This window comes from Ambystoma mexicanum, chromosome 5p (genome assembly GCF_040938575.1).
Source record: "Ambystoma mexicanum isolate Mex_15411 chromosome 5p, UKY_AmexF1_1, whole genome shotgun sequence".
In the NCBI taxonomy this organism is placed as follows: Eukaryota; Metazoa; Chordata; class Amphibia; order Caudata; family Ambystomatidae; genus Ambystoma; species Ambystoma mexicanum.
This window is the reverse complement of record NC_090930.1, coordinates 742,700,007-742,715,603: the sequence shown is the minus strand read 5'-3', so window position 1 is coordinate 742,715,603 and position 15,597 is coordinate 742,700,007. Positions and strand designations below refer to the sequence as shown.

Here is a 15,597-nt window from a genome sequence, read left to right as displayed (position 1 = left end):
ACAGTTTGTCAACTCAAAGAATTACATTTTTTACACATTTAATAAGACCATCAAATTGCTTGAAACATAGGAATGATTGTGAAAGTGAATATGATTCACCAAAATAATTGTATAACATTTTTTAATGTTAATAAAATAGGGCTTTTTCCAATCTTTTCACATCAATGTTGTTTCTGCATGTTCCAGTGAGCAGAGAATCTACTGCACATAGTGTGTACATTTTTCTTTTCATAGAGTTAAGGTTGGACATTATTCATCTGTGGAAAATGTTTCTGAGAGATATCTGGGTGCCCACTCTGATTGACCTTAGGGATTGTACATTAACAATATGTAGTTGCATCACTGTATTGGTATCAGGCACCAAAGTACATTTAAATGGAATGTCGTGCAGAGAGAGTCGACTGAACTTCTGAATATTAACTCTGTTGAATTGTAATTTGAGAAATTAGAAAATGGAGTGTAAGAGCAAGATAACGGTCCCACCGAGACTTGAACTCGGATCGTTGGATTCAAAGTCCAAAGTGCTAACCATTACACCATGGAACCCTTGCAAGATGCACCTGAGAGCGTTGAATCAGAAATGGCAATATAGAGCACATTTACAATTTTTACAGATTCATAGTCCCAATTGACTGATATCATACAAACACAGCGATGTTGTCGATTGACGTTGTGCTATAGCAATCTCTGTGCTTTATAGAGCATGTAGATCAAATTCTTCCTCTTGAGGCATATGATTAAGCAATATTAAATATTGTTTCTGACTGCCTCTGTTTTGGCATAATGAAGTTCAGCATTTGCGGAAGTATTTAGGTTCCATGGTCTAATGGTTAGTAGGCTGGACTCTGAATTTAGTAATCTGACATGTTATAGCTATATTTTGTTTTCCTTTGGGTGTATTGTCATTTTATGCACATAGATTTCCTAGCAGTGGCTGTGATGAATAGTTCAATTTGATAGCAGCTTCCTTTTGAGAATTTGAAAAAAAAAGAATTAAATAGTCTCTCTGGATGACTCTGCTTTGATTTCTATGTGCACATCCCTTTTGCGTTTCAGAGGGATTGACCAACATACACAACAGTGCTTGGAAGACCTCTTCCTCCCTCATGGCATGTAAAGCTAACCTCTCTCCTACCTTGTGTTTTTTTACTTTTTAACTTCCCCTTCCGAGTCATGATCATGTAACTGAATTTACATTTTTAGATTTTAACTGCAGTAGTTGCTTGTTTTTCATTTTTATTTTTTGTGTACGCATACATCCCTTTTTGTGGGGAGGGGGGAGTGATGTCTGTTTACTTATATTAGCTAATATAGGTCATTTTATGTCCGCTTACAATATGTGTCAGGATTTTTTATGTCGTTTCCAATCAATGTCTAATATCAAGTGGTTTGCAGCAGTCATACAAAGGCACGTAACACCCCCAAAACACCTACATAAGTTAGAAATACTCCAGAAGAGTACTCAGTTTATGAAAAGGCGGTGAATCCCAAATAGAACTGTAAATGTAAGCTAGCAAGCAGACCGTGCACCCCTGTTTGGAACTATGACCTGTGTGTTGCCCTCTATTAACAGAACAATGTAACTGCAGCCCATGTCACATAAAATAGAAAGTAGAGATTATGCAAATTAACTCCCAGAAGAGCCTGGTGTCACCCCAAAAGGTGTCATGCTTTTCACACCAAGAAACATCCACACATAGATCCCTGCGAACCTCAAAAACGTACAGGAAACCCTGTCCAGCGCTTTGCTCCCAGAGGAGATAAGGTTGAAAAACCACCCTATGTTAAAAGTGTCCATAATCCATGCCAGCTGCCCTGTCTATAGAACCTGGCCGTTCGTGGCCTAGGGGCATGAGTGGAAGGGTATAACCTGCCTGGGTTCTTGGGCATGGTTTCATCATGCCTCAGTTTACAATGGCACTCTGCCACCTTGTCAGGCTTTAAAGAAGCCTGACTCCTGCAGAGCAAAAGATCTGATTATTTCCTTACATGTTTTGTACGTAAGAATGCGGATGGTGCTCTGAGCCTCCTATGGTGGTTATTAAGCATGGTATACATACCATAGCATGTAACTGTGCCTACAAATGGAACATTTTGTTCATTTATTAGGGAGTTGTGAAAATGGCAAAATCAAATTGCCATTATTGACACAGACCAGCTGCCGCTGTCCGGACATTTCGTCGAAAGACATTTCGTCGAAAGACATTTGGTCGACGTAATTTGGTCGAAAGCCAAATGGTCGATTTTTTAATTTATATATATATATATTTTTTAGGTTGTAGTTTAGGGAAAAAAAGGGTTTTTTTTAGAAAAAAAGGGGGTTGGCGGGGACCCCCCCAACCCCCACCCCCCAAAAAAAAAATGTGAAAATAAAAAACAAAAGCAATTTGACCATTTGGTTTTCGACCAAATGGTTTCGACCATTTGTCCTGTCGACAAATTTTTTTCGACGAAATGTCTTGCAACCCAGCTGCCGACTGTTGCTATTGACAGGAGTTCCAGGTGTATAAACTGAGGAGATCACCAGTTCAATTACCTGTGAACGCATTTTGAAGCTCATTCACAACCAGTTCATGCCCGTTCTCTCCATTTTGGCTTTCTGGCTGGCCGAGGGGCCCTTCAGTAATGTTCTTTGCTAACCATTACACCATGGGCCCCTTGCTGGTGCAACCTGACAGAGTTGTAACAGAAATGAGAATCGAGATCTCATGCATCATTTTAACAAACTCATATTCCTAGCCCACGGATATTATGCAAATGTGGATCTGTTTAGTTGGTTGTTGCGCAATAGCAAACTCTTTGCTTTACAGCTCATTTGGATAGGATTATTCCTCTGGAGGCATAAGATAAAAGAATATTGCATACATTCTCTAAAAGGCGCTTTTTTTGCTGCAATGACGTTCATCATGTCACTAAGTACGTAGGTTCCATGGTGTAATGGTTAGCACTCTGGACTCTGAATCCAGCGATCCGAGTTCAAATCTCGGTGGGACCTTGGGAATTACTGTGTTTGTTTTCCTCTCAGTGTCTTGTTTTAATAGCAATGACGCTGCTGTGTCGCCCACTTTCATAGCATTATTCCCTGGGTGCATTTGAAAAAAGAAAGATTTTCCATGGATGACGCTCTTTAGCCACAATGAAACCCACCACTTTCTGTGGTGTGAAAGACCCATGGTGTAATGGTAGCACCCTGGAGGTTGAATCCAATAATTTGCATTCAAATCTCTGTAAGAGTTTACCATCAGTCGAACCTTTCCCTTATCGTTTATTGTGGATGTCTTCTTTGAAGAAAGGTATGATCCAACTAAAGTAAGTACATTCACGAATGGGCCCTTGGTCGGTACAAACAGTATTTATACACCTCAGGCCTTTTGTGAATTAAGAAAAGTGTGTTCTTCGTTCTATTTTTCATCTCAAACTGATACCTTCATTTTACAAACATGTAAAGACTGTTAAGACGCTTGATTAATATCATTGATTCTGAATGTGGTCGCTTTTCATAGGATTAACCCTTTAACAATTTTGAAAGAGAATGGCGATACAATAGAGCTGCTTTTCCCAAAATGGTATTATTAATGTTGTTGCTGCATCTTCAAGTAAAATGAGAATCCATTGGGTCACAGATTGAGCATGTTTCTTAACATTGAGTTAAGTTTGAAAATTTCAAATCTTTTATGTATGTTTCCGATGCAGATCTGCCCATCGACTCAGAATGACCTCACTGTTCATACATTTAAAAAAAATGCATAAAGGTTAAGGTGCTAGGCACAAAAGTGGATTTTTATGAAAAGTTATGCCAGAGAGTGAGAGCGAAAATGAATACCCTACACCACTAACCTTATGAATATTACTATCTTTGGCCTATAATTTAAGACAACAAGGAGACAAAGTGTGTTAGAGCAAGAGAGAGGTTCCACCGAGACTTGAACTCGGATCACTGGATTCAAAGTCCAAAGTGCTAACCATTACACCATGGAACCCTTGTTGAGCAGAGCTTCATAAGGGCAATGAGAATATAGGGCACAGTCAAGATTTTTACTGACCTATAGTAACCGTTTACTGATATTATATCGAAGCAGCACTGTTGCTGTTGGATGCTGTGCAATCGCAAAGTACTGGCTTCATGTCTCATTTGGATCAAATTCTTCCTCTGGAGTCTAATGATATAGGAATATTACATATTTTCTCTGATGTGCTCTGTTTTTCCAGAATGAAGTGCATCATGCTACTGAATATGTGGGTTCCATGGTGTAATGGTTAGCACTCTGGACTCTGAATCCAGCGATCCGAGTTCAAGTCTCGGTGGGACCTTGGGGCTGCTTCTCTTTTAGAGTTGCCTTTCATTTGCAGATAGATATAACAGCAATAGCTTTGCTTTACAGCCCACTTTGATGGCAGTCTTCTTTGACCAAAGAATATTAATAGTTTCTGGGGATGACTCTCTTTTGCCACAAAGAAACTGCCCACTCTCATATCTCCAAAGCTCCAAGGCATAATGGCTATTAAACTGGCTTTTGATCTCAGCGATTTGCATTGAAAGCCCAGGAGGCCCCTAAAATCAGTTGAATTGTTTCCTGATAATTTAGAGTTTATTTCTTCTTTCGAGAAAGGTGTGATCCAAATAAAGTAAGTACATTTAAACAAGGGCACTTGATCAGTAAATGCACTACTTTCTAGAACTCATAACTCTTGTAAGTTATAAAAAGTTTGCTCTCCATACAGTTTGTCAACTCAAAGAATTACATTTTTTACACATTTAATAAGACCATCAAATTGCTTGAAACATAGGAATGATTGTGAAAGTGAATATGATTCACCAAAATAATTGTATAACATTTTTTAATGTTAATAAAATAGGGCTTTTTCCAATCTTTTCACATCAATGTTGTTTCTGCATGTTCCAGTGAGCAGAGAATCTACTGCACATAGTGTGTACATTTTTCTTTTCATAGAGTTAAGGTTGGACATTATTCATCTGTGGAAAATGTTTCTGAGAGATATCTGGGTGCCCACTCTGATTGACCTTAGGGATTGTACATTAACGATATGTAGTTGCATCACTGTATTGGTATCAGGCACCAAAGTACATTTAAATGGAATGTCGTGCAGAGAGAGTCCGCTGAACTTCTGAATATTAACTCTGTTGAATTGTAATTTGAGAAATTAGAAAATGGAGTGTAAGAGCAAGATAACGGTCCCACCGAGACTTGAACTCGGATCGTTGGATTCAAAGTCCAAAGTGCTAACCATTACACCATGGAACCCTTGCAAGATGCACCTGAGAGCGTTGAATCAGAAATGGCAATATAGAGCACATTTACAATTTTTACAGATTCATAGTCCCAATTGACTGATATCATACAAACACAGCGATGTTGTCGATTGACGTTGTGCTATAGCAATCTCTGTGCTTTATAGAGCATGTAGATCAAATTCTTCCTCTTGAGGCATATGATTAAGCAATATTAAATATTGTTTCTGACTGCCTCTGTTTTGGCATAATGAAGTTCAGCATTTGCGGAAGTATTTAGGTTCCATGGTCTAATGGTTAGTAGGCTGGACTCTGAATTTAGTAATCTGACATGTTATAGCTATATTTTGTTTTCCTTTGGGTGTATTGTCATTTTATGCACATAGATTTCCTAGCAGTGGCTGTGATGAATAGTTCAATTTGATAGCAGCTTCCTTTTGAGAATTTGAAAAAAAAAGAATTAAATAGTCTCTCTGGATGACTCTGCTTTGATTTCTATGTGCACATCCCTTTTGCGTTTCAGAGGGATTGACCAACATACACAACAGTGCTTGGAAGACCTCTTCCTCCCTCATGGCATGTAAAGCTAACCTCTCTCCTACCTTGTGTTTTTTTACTTTTTAACTTCCCCTTCCGAGTCATGATCATGTAACTGAATTTACATTTTTAGATTTTAACTGCAGTAGTTGCTTGTTTTTCATTTTTATTTTTTGTGTACGCATACATCCCTTTTTGTGGGGAGGGGGGAGTGATGTCTGTTTACTTATATTAGCTAATATAGGTCATTTTATGTCCGCTTACAATATGTGTCAGGATTTTTTATGTCGTTTCCAATCAATGTCTAATATCAAGTGGTTTGCAGCAGTCATACAAAGGCACGTAACACCCCCAAAACACCTACATAAGTTAGAAATACTCCAGAAGAGTACTCAGTTTATGAAAAGGCGGTGAATCCCAAATAGAACTGTAAATGTAAGCTAGCAAGCAGACCGTGCACCCCTGTTTGGAACTATGACCTGTGTGTTGCCCTCTATTAACAGAACAATGTAACTGCAGCCCATGTCACATAAAATAGAAAGTAGAGATTATGCAAATTAACTCCCAGAAGAGCCTGGTGTCACCCCAAAAGGTGTCATGCTTTTCACACCAAGAAACATCCACACATAGATCCCTGCGAACCTCAAAAACGTACAGGAAACCCTGTCCAGCGCTTTGCTCCCAGAGGAGATAAGGTTGAAAAACCACCCTATGTTAAAAGTGTCCATAATCCATGCCAGCTGCCCTGTCTATAGAACCTGGCCGTTCGTGGGCGTTCGGGGCCTAGGGGCATGAGTGGAAGGGTTTAACCTGCCTGGGTTCTTGGGCATGGTTTCATCATGCCTCAGTTTACAATGGCACTCTGCCACTTTGTCAGGCTTTAAAGAAGCCTGACTCCTGCAGAGCAAAAGATCTGATTATTTCCTTACATGTTTTGTACGTAAGAATGCGGATGGTGCTCTGAGCCTCCTATGGTGGTTATTAAGCATGGTATACATACCGTAGCATGTAACTGTGCCTACAAATGGAACATTTTGTTCATTTATTAGGGAGTTGTGAAAATGGCAAAATCAAATTGCCATTATTGACACAGACCAGCTGCCGCTGTCCGGACATTTCGTCGAAAGACATTTCGTCGAAAGACATTTGGTCGACGTAATTTGGTCGAAAGCCAAATGGTCGATTTTTTAATTTATGTATATATATATTTTTTAGGTTGTAGTTTAGGGAAAAAAAGGGGTTTTTTTAGAAAAAAAGGGGGTTGGCGGGGACCCCCCCAACCCCCACCCCCCAAAAGAAAAATGTGAAAATAAAAAACAAAAGCAATTCGACCATTTGGTTTTCGACCAAATGGTTTCGACCATTTGTCCTGTCGACAAATTTTTTTCGACGAAATGTCTTGCAACCCAGCTGCCGACTGTTGCTATTGACAGGAGTTCCAGGTGTATAAACTGAGGAGATCACCAGTTCAATTACCTGTGAACGCATTTTGAAGCTCATTCACAACCAGTTCATGCCCGTTCTCTCCATTTTGGCTTTCTGGCTGGCCGAGGGGCCCTTCAGTAATGTTCTTTGCTAACCATTACACCATGGGCCCCTTGCTGGTGCAACCTGACAGAGTTGTAACAGAAATGAGAATCGAGATCTCATGCATCATTTTAACAAACTCATATTCCTAGCCCACGGATATTATGCAAATGTGGATCTGTTTAGTTGGTTGTTGCGCAATAGCAAACTCTTTGCTTTACAGCTCATTTGGATAGGATTCTTCCTCTGGAGGCATAAGATAAAAGAATATTGCATACATTCTCTAAAAGGCGCTTTTTTTGCTGCAATGACGTTCATCATGTCACTAAGTATGTAGGTTCCATGGTGTAATGGTTAGCACTCTGGACTCTGAATCCAGCGATCCGAGTTCAAATCTCGGTGGGACCTTGGGAATTACTGTGTTTGTTTTCCTCTCAGTGTCTTGTTTTAATAGCAATGACGCTGATGTGTCGCCCACTTTCATAGCATTATTCCCTGGGTGCATTTGAAAAAAGAAAGATTTTCCATGGATGACGCTCTTTAGCCACAATGAAACCCACCACTTTCTGTGGTGTGAAAGACCCATGGTGTAATGGTAGCACCCTGGAGGTTGAATCCAATAATTTGCATTCAAATCTCTGTAAGAGTTTACCATCAGTCGAACCTTTCCCTTATCGTTTATTGTGGATGTCTTCTTTGAAGAAAGGTATGATCCAACTAAAGTAAGTACATTCACGAATGGGCCCTTGGTCGGTACAAACAGTATTTATACACCTCAGGCCTTTTGTGAATTAAGAAAAGTGTGTTCTTCGTTCTATTTTTCATCTCAAACTGATACCTTCATTTTACAAACATGTAAAGACTGTTAAGACGCTTGATTAATATCATTGATTCTGAATGTGGTCGCTTTTCATAGGATTAACCCTTTAACAATTTTGAAAGAGAATGGCGATACAATAGAGCTGCTTTTCCCAAAATGGTATTATTAATGTTGTTGCTGCATCTTCAAGTAAAAAGAGAATCCATTGGGTCACACATTGAGCATGTTTCTTAACATTGAGTTAAGTTTGAAAATTTCAAATCTTTTATGTATGTTTCCGATGCAGATCTGCCCATCGACTCAGAATGACCTCACTGTTCATACATTTAAAAAAAATGCATAAAGGTTAAGGTGCTAGGCACAAAAGTGGATTTTTATGAAAAGTTATGCCAGAGAGTGAGAGCGAAAATGAATACCCTACACCACTAACCTTATGAATATTACTATCTTTGGCCTATAATTTAAGACAACAAGGAGACAAAGTGTGTTAGAGCAAGAGAGAGGTTCCACCGAGACTTGAACTCGGATCGCTGGATTCAAAGTCCAAAGTGCTAACCATTACACCATGGAACCCTTGTTGAGCAGAGCTTCATAAGGGCAATGAGAATAAAGGGCACAGTCAAGATTTTTACTGACCTATAGTAACCGTTTACTGATATTATATCGAAGCAGCACTGTTGCTGTTGGATGCTGTGCAATCGCAAAGTACTGGCTTCATGTCTCATTTGGATCAAATTCTTCCTCTGGAGTCTAATGATATAGGAATATTACATATTTTCTCTGATGTGCTCTGTTTTTCCAGAATGAAGTGCATCATGCTACTGAATATGTGGGTTCCATGGTGTAATGGTTAGCACTCTGGACTCTGAATCCAGCGATCCGAGTTCAAGTCTCGGTGGGACCTTGGGGCTGCTTCTCTTTTAGAGTTGCCTTTCATTTGCAGATAGATATAACAGCAATAGCTTTGCTTTACAGCCCACTTTGATGGCAGTCTTCTTTGACCAAAGAATATTAATAGTTTCTGGGGATGACTCTCTTTTGCCACAAAGAAACTGCCCACTCTCATATCTCCAAAGCTCCAAGGTATAATGGCTATTAAACTGGCTTTTGATCTCAGCGATTTGCATTGAAAGCCCAGGAGGCCCCTAAAATCAGTTGAATTGTTTCCTGATAATTTAGAGTTTATTTCTTCTTTCGAGAAAGGTGTGATCCAAATAAAGTAAGTACATTTAAACAAGGGCACTTGATCAGTAAATGCACTACTTTCTAGAACTCATAACTCTTGTAAGTTATAAAAAGTTTGCTCTCCATACAGTTTGTCAACTCAAAGAATTACATTTTTTACACATTTAATAAGACCATCAAATTGCTTGAAACATAGGAATGATTGTGAAAGTGAATATGATTCACCAAAATAATTGTATAACATTTTTTAATGTTAATAAAATAGGGCTTTTTCCAATCTTTTCACATCAATGTTGTTTCTGCATGTTCCAGTGAGCAGAGAATCTACTGCACATAGTGTGTACATTTTTCTTTTCATAGAGTTAAGGTTGGACATTATTCATCTGTGGAAAATGTTTCTGAGAGATATCTGGGTGCCCACTCTGATTGACCTTAGGGATTGTACATTAACGATATGTAGTTGCATCACTGTATTAGTATCAGGCACCAAAGTACATTTAAATGGAATGTCGTGCAGAGAGAGTCGACTGAACTTCTGAATATTAACTCTGTTGAATTGTAATTTGAGAAATTAGAAAATGGAGTGTAAGAGCAAGATAACGGTCCCACCGAGACTTGAACTCGGATCGTTGGATTCAAAGTCCAAAGTGCTAACCATTACACCATGGAACCCTTGCAAGATGCACCTGAGAGCGTTGAATCAGAAATGGCAATATAGAGCACATTTACAATTTTTACAGATTCATAGTCCCAATTGACTGATATCATAGAAACACAGCGATGTTGTCGATTGACGTTGTGCTATAGCAATCTCTGTGCTTTATAGAGCATGTAGATCAAATTCTTCCTCTTGAGGCATATGATTAAGCAATATTAAATATTGTTTCTGACTGCCTCTGTTTTGGCATAATGAAGTTCAGCATTTGCGGAAGTATTTAGGTTCCATGCTCTAATGGTTAGTAGGCTGGACTCTGAATTTAGTAATCTGACATGTTATAGCTATATTTTGTTTTCCTTTGGGTGTATTGTCATTTTATGCACATAGATTTCCTAGCAGTGGCTGTGATGAATAGTTCAATTTGATAGCAGCTTCCTTTTGAGAATTTGAAAAAAAAAGAATTAAATAGTCTCTCTGGATGACTCTGCTTTGATTTCTATGTGCTCATCCCTTTTGCGTTTCAGAGGGATTGACCAACATACACAACAGTGCTTGGAAGACCTCTTCCTCCCTCATGGCATGTAAAGCTAACCTCTCTCCTACCTTGTGTTTTTTTACTTTTTAACTTCCCCTTCCGAGTCATGATCATGTAACTGAATTTACATTTTTAGATTTTAACTGCAGTAGTTGCTTGTTTTTCATTTTTATTTTTTGTGTACGCATACATCCCTTTTTGTGGGGAGGGGGGAGTGATGTCTGTTTACTTATATTAGCTAATATAGGTCATTTTATGTCCGCTTACAATATGTGTCAGGATTTTTTATGTCGTTTCCAATCAATGTCTAATATCAAGTGGTTTGCAGCAGTCATACAAAGGCACGTAACACCCCCAAAACACCTACATAAGTTAGAAATACTCCAGAAGAGTACTCAGTTTATGAAAAGGCGGTGAATCCCAAATAGAACTGTAAATGTAAGCTAGCAAGCAGACCGTGCACCCCTGTTTGGAACTATGACCTGTGTGTTGCCCTCTATTAACAGAACAATGTAACTGCAGCCCATGTCACATAAAATAGAAAGTAGAGATTATGCAAATTAACTCCCAGAAGAGCCTGGTGTCACCCCAAAAGGTGTCATGCTTTTCACACCAAGAAACATCCACACATAGATCCCTGCGAACCTCAAAAACGTACAGGAAACCCTGTCCAGCGCTTTGCTCCCAGAGGAGATAAGGTTGAAAAACCACCCTATGTTAAAAGTGTCCATAATCCATGCCAGCTGCCCTGTCTATAGAACCTGGCCGTTCGTGGCCGTTGGGGCCTAGGGGCATGAGTGGAAGGGTTTAACCTGCCTGGGTTCTTGGGCATGGTTTCATCATGCCTCAGTTTACAATGGCACTCTGCCACTTTGTCAGGCTTTAAAGAAGCCTGACTCCTGCAGAGCAAAAGATCTGATTATTTCCTTACATGTTTTGTACGTAAGAATGCGGATGGTGCTCTGAGCCTCCTATGGTGGTTATTAAGCATGGTATACATACCATAGCATGTAACTGTGCCTACAAATGGAACATTTTGTTCATTTATTAGGGAGTTGTGAAAATGGCAAAATCAAATTGCCATTATTGACACAGACCAGCTGCCGCTGTCCGGACATTTCGTCGAAAGACATTTGGTCGAAAGACATTTGGTCGACGTAATTTGGTCGAAAGCCAAATGGTCGATTTTTTAATTTATATATATATATATTTTTTAGGTTGTAGTTTAGGGAAAAAAAGGGTTTTTTTTAGAAAAAAAGGGGGTTGGCGGGGACCCCCCCAACCCCCACCCCCCAAAAGAAAAATGTGAAAATAAAAAACAAAAGCAATTCGACCATTTGGTTTTCGACCAAATGGTTTCGACCATTTGTCCTGTCGACAAATTTTTTTCGACGAAATGTCTTGCAACCCAGCTGCCGACTGTTGCTATTGACACGAGTTCCAGGTGTATAAACTGAGGAGATCACCAGTTCAATTACCTGTGAACGCATTTTGAAGCTCATTCACAACCAGTTCATGCCCGTTCTCTCCATTTTGGCTTTCTGGCTGGCCGAGGGGCCCTTCAGTAATGTTCTTTGCTAACCATTACACCATGGGCCCCTTGCTGGTGCAACCTGACAGAGTTGTAACAGAAATGAGAATCGAGATCTCATGCATCATTTTAACAAACTCATATTCCTAGCCCACGGATATTATGCAAATGTGGATCTGTTTAGTTGGTTGTTGCGCAATAGCAAACTCTTTGCTTTACAGCTCATTTGGATAGGATTCTTCCTCTGGAGGCATAAGATAAAAGAATATTGCATACATTCTCTAAAAGGCGCTTTTTTTGCTGCAATGACGTTCATCATGTCACTAAGTATGTAGGTTCCATGGTGTAATGGTTAGCACTCTGGACTCTGAATCCAGCGATCCGAGTTCAAATCTCGGTGGGACCTTGGGAATTACTGTGTTTGTTTTCCTCTCAGTGTCTTGTTTTAATAGCAATGACGCTGCTGTGTCGCCCACTTTCATAGCATTATTCCCTGGGTGCATTTGAAAAAAGAAAGATTTTCCATGGATGACGCTCTTTAGCCACAATGAAACCCACCACTTTCTGTGGTGTGAAAGACCCATGGTGTAATGGTAGCACCCTGGAGGTTGAATCCAATAATTTGCATTCAAATCTCTGTAAGAGTTTACCATCAGTCGAACCTTTCCCTTATCGTTTATTGTGGATGTCTTCTTTGAAGAAAGGTATGATCCAACTAAAGTAAGTACATTCACGAATGGGCCCTTGGTCGGTACAAACAGTATTTATACACCTCAGGCCTTTTGTGAATTAAGAAAAGTGTGTTCTTCGTTCTATTTTTCATCTCAAACTGATACCTTCATTTTACAAACATGTAAAGACTGTTAAGACGCTTGATTAATATCATTGATTCTGAATGTGGTCGCTTTTCATAGGATTAACCCTTTAACAATTTTGAAAGAGAATGGCGATACAATAGAGCTGCTTTTCCCAAAATGGTATTATTAATGTTGTTGCTGCATCTTCAAGTAAAAAGAGAATCCATTGGGTCACAGATTGAGCATGTTTCTTAACATTGAGTTAAGTTTGAAAATTTCAAATCTTTTATGTATGTTTCCGATGCAGATCTGCCCATCGACTCAGAATGACCTCTGTCGGGGGGAAATTCTGCCGGGGTCGGCCGGGCCGCCCGCAGACCTCCGGGCAGGGAGGCCCCAACTCCTCCCGTGTATATCTCGGATCGAGACAGAGTATGAGGCACACACAAGGAGCAAGGCAACTTCTGCTGTTTATTATGCAAACGGCAGGGATGGGTCAAGGAGCGTACGCGTTCGTCCTGACACACACACGATCGTGGGGCTCGCAGGCCCTTTTTACTGTAATATGACGCGCTACTTGCGTCACTTCAAAAAGTTAACAAGAACCTACCACCACTCTTAATTGGTTGCTCGAGTGGTAGGGTTAGTATAGTACACATATAGAGGATGATATTAGTGGTCAAGGTGTAGTCAGGTGGTATATCTGGGTTGTCCCTTCAATTAGATACATAAGAATTGTTACATGAAGACCCCTGAGGATTGGCTAATGTTACTGACGTCTGAGATAAGAGCCCCATGTTCTGATTGGTGCATCCGTGAGCTCCCCAGCCTGGGACCACCGTTGTTCCCAGCTCTCGGTGTACCCGTGTTTGCAACAATGTTTCAATATGGGTACATGCAGACAATGTGAGGATTTATTCATAGGTGGGAGCTGACCGTTCCCACTGTAGCAGGTGTCCATTGAGCCTTTCAAGTGTCCCGGCCTGTGTCTCGTAGTGCGGGACCCAGACGCCCTGTCTCTCCTGGGTTTTGGCATCTCGTCAGGTTCGGCTTGGTCACGTGAGGCGGGACCGTGTTTGAGGCAGAATTCTGCACAATTAATATTGTTTTTCCACTGTGTGTCTGGTTTAATTTGTAGATATGATTCTAACGTTGGTACGCGGAGTGCGAGGTTGCAACATCGTGCCTTTGATGATTTGGTCTTGGATGTGGGTTTGCAACATTGCGACCTTGGCTGGGTGCTCCACCAGGCTCATTCTGCAGGATCAGCAACCTGACTTTTGCTTTGTTAATGTCCACGGAACTCTTGCTTGAGGCCTACTTGGGCCTGGTGCATAAGTGATCCATTTCGTGCATGGGTGCTTTAGATTATAGTGGCATATATTTCCATGACCAATATCGTGTTTCCATTATACCTCTCACGGTGGTAACGGGTTTCAAGGGAAGCATGAGCAAGCGTTATAGATGAGTTCATGATGCGTCTTGCGTTTCTGTACTCTGAAAGCCTATGTAAAAATAATAAAGATGCACGTCCGTGAATATGCCTGTCGCCTACGTCAGAGCACTGAGTATATTCTTCGTGTAGATTGGTGTGGGAATGTTAAGTGTGTATATTTATACAGATGTGCTTCCCGTTGTCTAGGTCGTCATGGCATCTCTAACGACGTGTGGTTTTTAGTCTAGCTGATCCGGGCCGCAGGTGTCGGCACGGCCAGTGCGGGCTGCTGGGCAGGCAGGTGGACACATCCGTATGTTCCTGTACCATGGTACCTGGTCGTCTGGTAACTGGACGAACTCTTCTCGCGGCGGGTGTCTGGGCCGTGACCCTCTAGGCCAAGCGCGAGAGGTGAAGGACGGGAGCCTGGTCTTCCATTCTCCCACTTCAGTCCCCCCTCTGGTCGACTTGTCGACCACAAACATATCCTTCTCGTTATCTCCTCTTACCCTCCATATCTTAGTTATCCCTCCGAGATGTCCATAATGGTTTACATGATCTTCAAACGACCAATACATGTATTCACATGTTCTTCCAGGAGTACAGTATACCCATCTTCCTATGTAGCTCCTGGGGTTCCTTGGGTTCTCGATCTTCACTGATGGTGGATCTAGATGGTTGGCGATGATTTGTGTGCGCAGCTTCTCCCTCTCTTGTATTATCACCCCTGTATGCTGACCATCATCTGCTGGCATCAAGGGGTGCATTCCCACCATTTCCAGCAACTCGTCAGTCGTGCGTGCCTTCCGGGCCTTCCAAAACCTAATTATTATCAGGGCAGCTCCAGCCAAAATAGCACATCCCACTATTATTTTCAGTCCATCTGACAGCCAAGATGGCATCCATGACCATAATAGTGAAAACCAGCTCTTATCCTTGTTCACACCGTTACTTTCGTCCATCATTTTGGAGTGCATCTGGGCCAATTGTGAAACTGCTTCTGTCAGCGTACCATTGTCAGCATCGTTGGCAGGTATGAACGTGCAGCAAGATTGTCCTATCTTTGCACAAACTCCTCCTTCCATTGCTGTGAGGAGGTCCAATACATATCTGTTCTGGAGTGCAACCATCCTTACAGCTCGCAGCTCCTCTTTAATTGCGTTGAACCCATTTACTGTTGAATTGATGGTCATCATTAGTTCCCACCTTGTTATTTGGAGCCATTTTGCGTTTGCGTATGCCTGCAGTCCCGGATGTATTATTGAGGAGAAGAACATTGCTGCTCTGCTGAATAGTCTATGTTCTGGCGGTATTGATGTTA

General features: G+C 40.8%; 10 non-coding genes across 10 annotated transcripts; 5 read left to right on the top strand and 5 right to left on the bottom strand.

The window, feature by feature from the left end:
* Positions 1 to 474: 474 nt before the first annotated feature.
* On the bottom strand, positions 475 to 546 carry TRNAQ-UUG (transfer RNA glutamine (anticodon UUG)). The gene has a single exon. It is a non-coding gene; the product is annotated as a tRNA-Gln (tRNA).
* A 2,377-nt stretch (positions 547 to 2,923) lies between these two features.
* Positions 2,924 to 2,995, top strand: TRNAQ-CUG (transfer RNA glutamine (anticodon CUG)). The gene has a single exon. It is a non-coding gene; the product is annotated as a tRNA-Gln (tRNA).
* A 913-nt stretch (positions 2,996 to 3,908) lies between these two features.
* Positions 3,909 to 3,980, bottom strand: TRNAQ-UUG (transfer RNA glutamine (anticodon UUG)). The gene has a single exon. It is a non-coding gene; the product is annotated as a tRNA-Gln (tRNA).
* Positions 3,981 to 4,239: 259 nt separating this feature from the next.
* TRNAQ-CUG (transfer RNA glutamine (anticodon CUG)) lies at positions 4,240 to 4,311 on the top strand. Its single transcript has one exon. It is a non-coding gene; the product is annotated as a tRNA-Gln (tRNA).
* An 881-nt stretch (positions 4,312 to 5,192) lies between these two features.
* Positions 5,193 to 5,264, bottom strand: TRNAQ-UUG (transfer RNA glutamine (anticodon UUG)). Its single transcript has one exon. It is a non-coding gene; the product is annotated as a tRNA-Gln (tRNA).
* Positions 5,265 to 7,651: 2,387 nt separating this feature from the next.
* Positions 7,652 to 7,723, top strand: TRNAQ-CUG (transfer RNA glutamine (anticodon CUG)). The gene has a single exon. It is a non-coding gene; the product is annotated as a tRNA-Gln (tRNA).
* A 913-nt stretch (positions 7,724 to 8,636) lies between these two features.
* TRNAQ-UUG (transfer RNA glutamine (anticodon UUG)) lies at positions 8,637 to 8,708 on the bottom strand. The gene has a single exon. It is a non-coding gene; the product is annotated as a tRNA-Gln (tRNA).
* Positions 8,709 to 8,967: 259 nt separating this feature from the next.
* Positions 8,968 to 9,039, top strand: TRNAQ-CUG (transfer RNA glutamine (anticodon CUG)). Its single transcript has one exon. It is a non-coding gene; the product is annotated as a tRNA-Gln (tRNA).
* An 881-nt stretch (positions 9,040 to 9,920) lies between these two features.
* On the bottom strand, positions 9,921 to 9,992 carry TRNAQ-UUG (transfer RNA glutamine (anticodon UUG)). Its single transcript has one exon. It is a non-coding gene; the product is annotated as a tRNA-Gln (tRNA).
* A 2,386-nt stretch (positions 9,993 to 12,378) lies between these two features.
* TRNAQ-CUG (transfer RNA glutamine (anticodon CUG)) lies at positions 12,379 to 12,450 on the top strand. Its single transcript has one exon. It is a non-coding gene; the product is annotated as a tRNA-Gln (tRNA).
* Positions 12,451 to 15,597: the final 3,147 nt, after the last annotated feature.